At 39.8% G+C, this 8,089-nt stretch overlaps 1 long non-coding RNA gene across 3 annotated transcripts in view; it reads right to left on the reverse strand.

The window, feature by feature from the left end:
• Window positions 1–8,089, reverse strand: part of LOC113600974 (uncharacterized) — a 138,049-nt gene that overhangs the window by 20,085 nt on the left and 109,875 nt on the right. For 2 of the 3 annotated variants that reach the window (XR_008295306.1, XR_003422102.2), the window contains one exon: window positions 841–5,552. The exons of the other annotated variant lie outside the window; for it this stretch is intronic. This is a non-coding gene — a long non-coding RNA (uncharacterized LOC113600974). Of the gene's footprint in view, window positions 1–840; window positions 5,553–8,089 lie in introns of those variants that run through there. 3 annotated transcript variants of the gene reach the window in all.

Genomic DNA, 8,089 nt, shown 5'->3' on the forward strand with positions numbered 1-8,089 from the left:
GCCCCCCTAATTCTAAGAATGTGGTCTCCAGATACTACTTTTCAGTAAAAGAAACCAAAAGTCTCTACAGAAATGATGATTCTAGATCTGAAATGTACGAGATGAATCTGATAACTTGAGAGCTGACTCAAATAGACTCCTACATTTAAAAGGTGTGAAAATGTAGGCATCCAAAATAATAAAGAATGCAAGTAGTTAAAAGTTACTAAATATATTTAATTTTACAACTCCATACTGTTTTTTTTAATTCAGTAGTTATCTTCAGAGATTTATTATTTCTGAAAAGTGATAAATGAAGGAAGAGAATCAAGCACCTATTCTGTCTCTCCCACAATAAATATAGCTCTAAATAATGAAACAGTTGAAAAGGGGAGGTTTCTATTTATAAAAATATTCTGGTTCACAAAAGAAAAAGTAATGACAGAGTTAAAATATCACCATTTTAAAACTACGAATGAATTAGTGGAGAAACATGTTAATTGATGCTACAAGGACACGATCAGCCAAGTTCAAACCATGGAAAACTTTATGAGATAAACAGCCCAATTTATTTGATAGACAAACTGAAAGGGATACATAAGAAGAGGTGGAAGTGGAACTTATATATTAAAAAAGACTTTAGGGGCGCCTGGGTGGCTCAGTCGGTTAAGCGTCCGACTTCAGCTCAGGTCACGATCTCGCGGTCCGTGAGTTCGAGCCCCGCGTCGGGCTCTGGGCTGATGGCTCAGAGCCTGGAGCCTGCTTCCGATTCTGTGTCTCCCTCTCTCTCTGCCCTTCCCCCGTTCATGCTCTGTCTCTCTCTGTCTCAAAAATAATAAAGTAAACATTAAAAAAATTTAAAAAAAAAGACTTTAGAAACATTTCCACTAATCACGACGTGTGGACCTTATTTGAATCCTGATTTAAGCAAATCAAACTTATGATGCCACTGGAAATTTGAAGACTAAATTCTCTAAATTCAACTAATCAGCAGAAATGGGTGCCAAAGATTATTCTGAGAATATAAACCCATAAGGAATTTGCAGAAATCCTGGGAAGACATTAGACTTTCCATGATTCATGGGAGGGATGCTGTAGTTCCAAAGCTTATGTCAAGGCCCTTCCACTCCATGGGCCCCAAAATTGGCATCAATCATCTTTCATCAACCTAAGTGACTACATAACCAATCTGACAAGGCAGGGGCTCTTCCAACCCTGCCATTACTCACCATGTGACTTATGACCAGACACACATTTATTTGGACTTTAGTTCTCACATTTGTAAAATGGGAATAGCTTCCAGTTCTGAAAATGACTACGATTCTATACTATCTCTGGTGTTGTGAGTTGGGGTCAGGTGACCAGCTGTGAGAAAGATAAAACTCAAAGATGGCTCCACAGATATGTGCTCTCTTGTCTTGGCATCCCCAGAAAGGCACACTGTGGCCAGAGCAGAGACAGACATTCAGCAGGGACAGTGATCCAAGGGGATATCCCACTTCCTGGTCTTCCTGTCTATGGGAGTGGAGTGTCTTTCCAGATCAGGACCCTCAGTGAGAGCGCAGTCCTGCTCCGGGGGAATAAATATTTTGAGCTCAGCTACCAACTTGCCTAACCTTAGACTCTAGCTGTTTAAGGGATTGCTAGGAAATGCCAAAGGCCTAGAACCTGGAGGCCTTGGGGGTCCTAAATTTGTGGGAAGTTGAGTTTGGAAACAACCTTTCCCTCTGGAACAAGAGATGTCTCTGGTCCTAAAGGAATTTAGGACCTGAAAGAGGTAGAAATATCAATCTCCACTCCCTTGTTGATGGGCAATCCAGAGAGGCATTCCAGGTCCATTCACATGCCCATTCTGCTAGTCTCCACAATTAGGTGTGTACTTAGGTGATTTACTTAAAGTCTGCCATTTATTCATAACACAAAGTTTTTTGAGTTTCAAGCATGGGTGAGGAACTAGAGACACAGTAGTCAGTAAGACAGATGGTTCATGGAGTTTTCTTCCTAGACACTAGGTGGGTCTACAATTTTCTGTTCATTTCCCTATGTTTTCTCGAATGCCTTGTTCTAATGGTAAAAAAGAGTATGGATTCTTCATCTCATTTTCTCTCATCTCTATATCTCTATAAAATTTCTTTGTCTGTAAAGTGAATAGATTGAAACTGCTAGATTCTAAGGAACTTTCCAGGTCAACCTTTTATTTTCTGACCTGAAAGTCTTCTGTATGAACATTAGCTGATTGTACTATATTATTGTTAAATATTGGCCTATTCTACAGTGCGGGTTCTGAACGAAATGACACCCAGAGAAGAGTCTTTTGGGTGAAAAACTAAATTCAGAAGGACAGCTCTAGGGAGAGTACAAAAGGGAACTGGAATTTCTTTGTCCTGATTTTAGAAGTTTCCAGATGTTTCTGGGGGAGCTCCTGAATAGTCAGTGTTAGCCTGATGCACTCTACTTACAGACATGCCAAAAACTAGGAAGTGTAATCACAGATGACATACTGCAAAAATAGAGCAGTTTGGGTTAGGATACAGGTGTTTCAAGGCAATGTGATTTTTAAAAGATGATGAGGCCATAAGCTCTGGGAACAGTTGGTATGATTGGATCAGAAGGTACTTCTGAGAAATTGGAGCGTATCTTATATCTCTGTCTATTTTCTCATGGTTTTCCTTAGCAACCAATTACGTCCTGAGAGGCTCACAACCTATTGTACTAAAGGGAACCATTGAAATTGCTTCTGGTAATATTAACTGGGATATATAATTTTATAATTTGGAATAGAAACAATGCTCTCCAAAGTGCAATGCCCACCTCTACATTCCTGTTAGTGAGTCAATTTATTCTAAACCCAGAAGACTCTCTTTCTCTCTTGAATGTACACAGATCTCTGATGTGACAACTTTGCTCTATCCAGACTGGTTTTGCAAACTTCAGTCTTGGAGAAGCTCTAATAATAATTGTAATAATAATTAAAATGATGGAATTAACCAAAATTCAGAGTTAAAATGGTGTAAAGAGATATAGGGTCCCAAAGTCTTAATACACTTTTAAGTTATTAAAGCACTTTTTTAAAGTTTGTTTATTTTGAGAGAGAGAGAGAGAGAGAGAGAGAGCACGTGCAAGTGGGGGAGGGGCACAGAGAGGTAGAGAGAGAATCCCAAGCAGGCTCCATGCTGTCAGCACAGAGCCCGACACGGGGCTTCATCCCACAAATCATGAGATCATGACCTGAACCAAAATTAAGAGTTGGATGCTTAACTGACTGAGACATTCAGGTTCCCCAAGAACATCTTATTTTAAAAGTTTCTTTTCCTGCAATAAAGTTTTAAAATGTTAATTTAGTTAGACATGTACGGATTCTACTATAACTGCATTGGAATGTTCTAAAAGGACAGTTCCAGATACCAGTGGATGTGGGATCAAAGGAGACAACATTTACAAAGGGAGATTTTTTTGCTTTTATTCTCTTTGAGGTTGCACTTGCCCCACGAGCCAGCTGGAGGCAAATTCTGCCATTTAAAAAAAAAATCTCTTGTTGGGGCACCTGAGTGGCTCGGTCAGATGAGTGTCTGACTCTTAATTTAGGTTTGGGTCATGATCTCACAGTCGTGGGATCAAGCCCTGTGTGGGGCTCTGCACTGACAGTGTGGAGCCTGCTTAAGATTCTTTTTCTCTCACTCTCTCTCTCTCTCCTCTCTCTTTCTCTCAAAATAAATAAATATTTAAAAATCAATCAATTCATCTCTTGTTGCCCTGCATATTTCCAGCCCTGCTTTTCCTAGAATTTTAATTAGAATTTTATTCACATTAATTAATTTTCCAAAGTGAATTCTATTACCCACGCTTTAATTTATGAAAATTTTTCTTTACAATGCAGTGATACTTTTATATCGTGCATTCGCGTTAGAAAAGTTACTTGAATCAGGATTAATTATTTTCCATTTGCCTTTTCACCTTCTCAAGGGTTTGTTCATTGGTTGCTTTTGATTTATCATCTTTCATAGACTTTTGACAATGTGCAATGTGTTCTGTATCTTTTATTTTTATGAAATCCAATTTTCCTGTGTCCAATTTTGCAGATCCAAATTTTGCCAGGATTTTAGTTTTCCTGTCCGCGCTTGGCAATAGTAAGTCTCACCATGTGCAGCTTTAGCCTTTGTCGATTTTATTCTCTGTTGGTTCTTTCCATCAGCAGTGTTTGTTATGAATCGAATAGCCACTGACTACTTGCATTGGATTTTCAGCTAATCCATGAGAGAAGTGCAAGCAATTCCTCCCCACTTGGGTTTCAGAATTGTTCTACCGCTTGAATGATTCTGTTGTACAACTCATCCTATTCGTCTCTGTGAATGCCGTTGCGGGACATACAGCAGGCAGCAGAGCGAAAAGCCACGTGAATGCCTTGAACTGCTACAAGAAATATGAAACAACACTGACCTGAACACATGCGTAGGAAGAAGAGCTAATGTGGCGTCTCTACCTGCCAGCTGGTTGGGGCATGAGGCCACAGTGAGTTCAGAACGATGCCATCTACGTCTACTGCCATCTCCAGTGGAGGCGTTAATGTGGCAGGGAGGCTTAGGGTGGCATCTGGGACCAACTTCCACATGAGGCATAGCAGGTCATCGCTAGGACCACGAGACGTTAGGGACCCACAGAAATGTTGTAAGTTCTTTTCAATTCAGGAGGCAAAAATATCCACTTTTAGGATGAAAAATGTTTTATATATAATATTAATGTAAAATTTATACATAATATGCATCTTTCCACAAATGCAGTTATAAGATATAATTTAAAAAATAAAATTTGAAAATATAACTTTTAATCTGTTTTTTTCGTTTTTGAGGGGAAGAGGTCAACAGAGGTAAAAGTGCTTAGGGCCCACAAAAATCAAAATGCCAGCCTCTTGGCATGAGGGCATCCGATTGGTATAGCAGCACTTACCATGCACCTAAAGAGAGCTCTCGGGGACAAGCATTTCACAACATGATAAAAATAAGGCTTGCTTATTGAAAAATACTCAACAGCCACATGACCAGTATTTTCTCATTTTTCTTCAGGGAAAAAAAGCTCGAATACCAGAGTGATTCAAAGCCAGATCCCTGGTTATCTTGGCCCCTGGTCCGCCCCAGCACATCCGATCTCTATCCCATGTGGCTGGGCTTGGCTTTGAACAGACAAAGCCCTGGCCGACCCACCTCTGACCAGAGGGGTCATGTTCAGAGAAACCATATTTTACACGGTTCTGCCACCGGGTCCTCAGGACTCCTTGGTTTCATTTTGTACCTCAGCACCTAACACAGGGGCTCTCAGTCAATATTGAGGGAATTGCCTTCCCTATGCTGGTAAGAGTGGAAGCTAATAGGGAATACTATGCTATTAATAGCTGTATATATTATTTCAGGAAAAAAATTGTTCTGATATAATTTCTGGGAGAACTTAAAATAAAATGATCTCTTCAGAAGAGATGTGAAGTACTGTCCTCCCCTTGTTTTCTGTTGTTGGTTCACTACCTCCTCTTGCCTCCTGTTTCCTCTTTGGCACTTCTTCTCCCCTTCCATGAAGTCAGGCATCTGGAAAGAATTTTAGGGGCATCAGAGCCAGTGGGAATATGCTCTTTGCCTTCTGGGTTAGGTCACTCCCATTCCTTATAATTTCTCCCCTAAACCAAAGGTTCAGAGTTTGACAAGCTCTGCTCCTATCTTCCAGAAACAACAGACCCATTCTTCTACCTCCCTTTCTTTCTTCTCTTCTCTTAAAGAGCACCAGCTCTGAGTTCCCACCAATTTCCGTCCTGTTTGGACCCTCTGAGGTGGCCAAAAGCAGTCCCCGTCCAGTTAACTTTGCCAACATGCTCACATTCTTTCCATTTCAGTGTCATTAAAGGCATTCTAACTGCCTAAGACTCCACTGTTCTTCCAAATAGTTCTATACCATAGATGTGACCTCAGAGTTATTTACCATGTGCTCTTTGATTACATCATGGCTTGGCAATTTGACCTTTTCTCCCACTAGCTGGAAGCAGGAGTTTTGTTTTGTTCAATAAATAAATATGTCGCTTCCCTTATAGGCAGGCAATAGGGACACAGGGTGAGAGGAGGTTATGCTATGATTAATGAACTGTTTGCTTTTCAGTCAAGATAAACTGGCTAATCTGGATGTACTATGAATCTGCACCCTGATGTGGAGCAACCCATAGAAGCCCTTGGGAGTTCATATAACTGCCCTTCTCACCAGATGCTGCTGCTGATATTCTTGGGAGCGAAGCATGACTTGAAAAGTAAGACAAGGCATATTTTAAAACAAGCACTGGTGAGGATGTGGAGGAATTGAAACCCTTGCACACTGTTGGTAGTGACACAAAATGGTGCAACCTCTCTATAAAACAGTACTAAGCTTCCTCAAAAAACTAAAAAGAGGACTACCATTTGATCTGGGTATTCCACTTATGGCATTTATGCAAAAGAACTGAAATCAGTACCTCAAAGAGATATTAGCACTCCTGTGTTCACTGCAGCAATATTCACAATAGCCAAGATGTGGAAAAAGGGTAAATGCCAATTGACAGATGAATGGATAAAGAAAATGTGCTATATACACACAATGGAATATTATTCAGCCTTAGAAAAGAAGGAAATCCTTCACGTGTGACAACATGGATGCACCATGCGGACATTACGCTAAATGAAATAGGCCAGTCACAGAAAGATAAATAGTGCGATCCACTTACATGAGGTACCTAAATTGTCAAACTCACGGAATCGAAGAATGGAGTAGTGATTGCCAAGGGACTGGGGAGAAGGAAAATGAGGAATTACTAGTCAAGGGGCACAAAGTTTCAGTTAATCAAAGTGATTAAGCTCCAGGGATCTGCTCTAAAAAATTACGTATAGTCAACAATAACGTATCATACGCTTAAAAATACGTTAAGAGGGTAGATTTCATGTTAAGTGTTCTTACCATAATAAAATAAAGCTCAAAAAAAAAAATAAGACAAGGTATATTTTGAATAGAGCACCACCTGCCATTTTAGTATACTTAACATTTTAGTATATTAAGAAAGGCAAATAAGTACAAGTGGTAAATTACATGAACACCGCCTCACGCCATTGAGCTACATTCGGAAGGTGGTGCACCTCTTAACGAGTTCTTTTCCTACCAGGTGATCTCATAGGAGAGACCCCGCTTTCGTTCCTTAACAGTGTATCTTAAAGATGTTATGTGTTACTACACAAAGAGCTTCTTCACACTATTTAAAAAATAGACTTTGTATTTTAGAGCAGTTTTAGATTCACAGCAAAATTCAGCTGGAACCATAGAGATTTCCCATATACCCCTTGTCCCCACACATGCACAGCCTCCTGCACTATCAACATCCCCCACCAGAGTGGTGCATTTGTTACAACTGAAATACCTACACGACGGGCACACCATCATCACCCAAAATCCACAGTTTAAGTTAGGGTTCATTCTTGGCGGTGTACATTCTGTGGCTTTGGACAAATATGTAATGACATGCAACCACCATTATCGTATTGCACAGAATGGCTTCACTGCCCTAAAAATTCTCTATATTCTGCCTTCTCACCCTTTTCTCATCCCTAATTCCAGCCAACCACTGGTCTTTTTACTGTCTCTATAGTTTTGCTTTTTCCGTTAACATCATATGGTTGGAATCATACAGTATAAGCTTTCTCAGATTGACTTCTTTCACTTAGTAATATGCATTTAAGGTTCTCACATGTCTTGAATTTTTTTTTACTGCTGAATAATATTCCATTGTGTGGATGTTACCATAGTTAGGCATTCACCTACTGAAGGATATCTTAGTTCTTCAGTGTTAGCAGTTATAAATAAAGCTGCTATAATATCCATGTACAGGTTTTTGTGTGGACTACCTCATACATTTTTACAGCGAGGTAATTTTACATTATGAGCTCATGCCATTTTTTTTGTACCATTCCTCTAGTGATGAACATTTAAATTACTCCAGTCTTTTGCTGCTATGAACAGTGTTGCAGTGAGTAATCTTCTACAAACATCACATCACATGCATGCAAGTGTATTCTTAAGATAAATTCCTTCAAGTGGAATTTCTGGGTCAAAAGAT

This window comes from Acinonyx jubatus, chromosome A1 (genome assembly GCF_027475565.1).
Source record: "Acinonyx jubatus isolate Ajub_Pintada_27869175 chromosome A1, VMU_Ajub_asm_v1.0, whole genome shotgun sequence".
Taxonomy (NCBI): Eukaryota; Metazoa; Chordata; class Mammalia; order Carnivora; family Felidae; genus Acinonyx; species Acinonyx jubatus.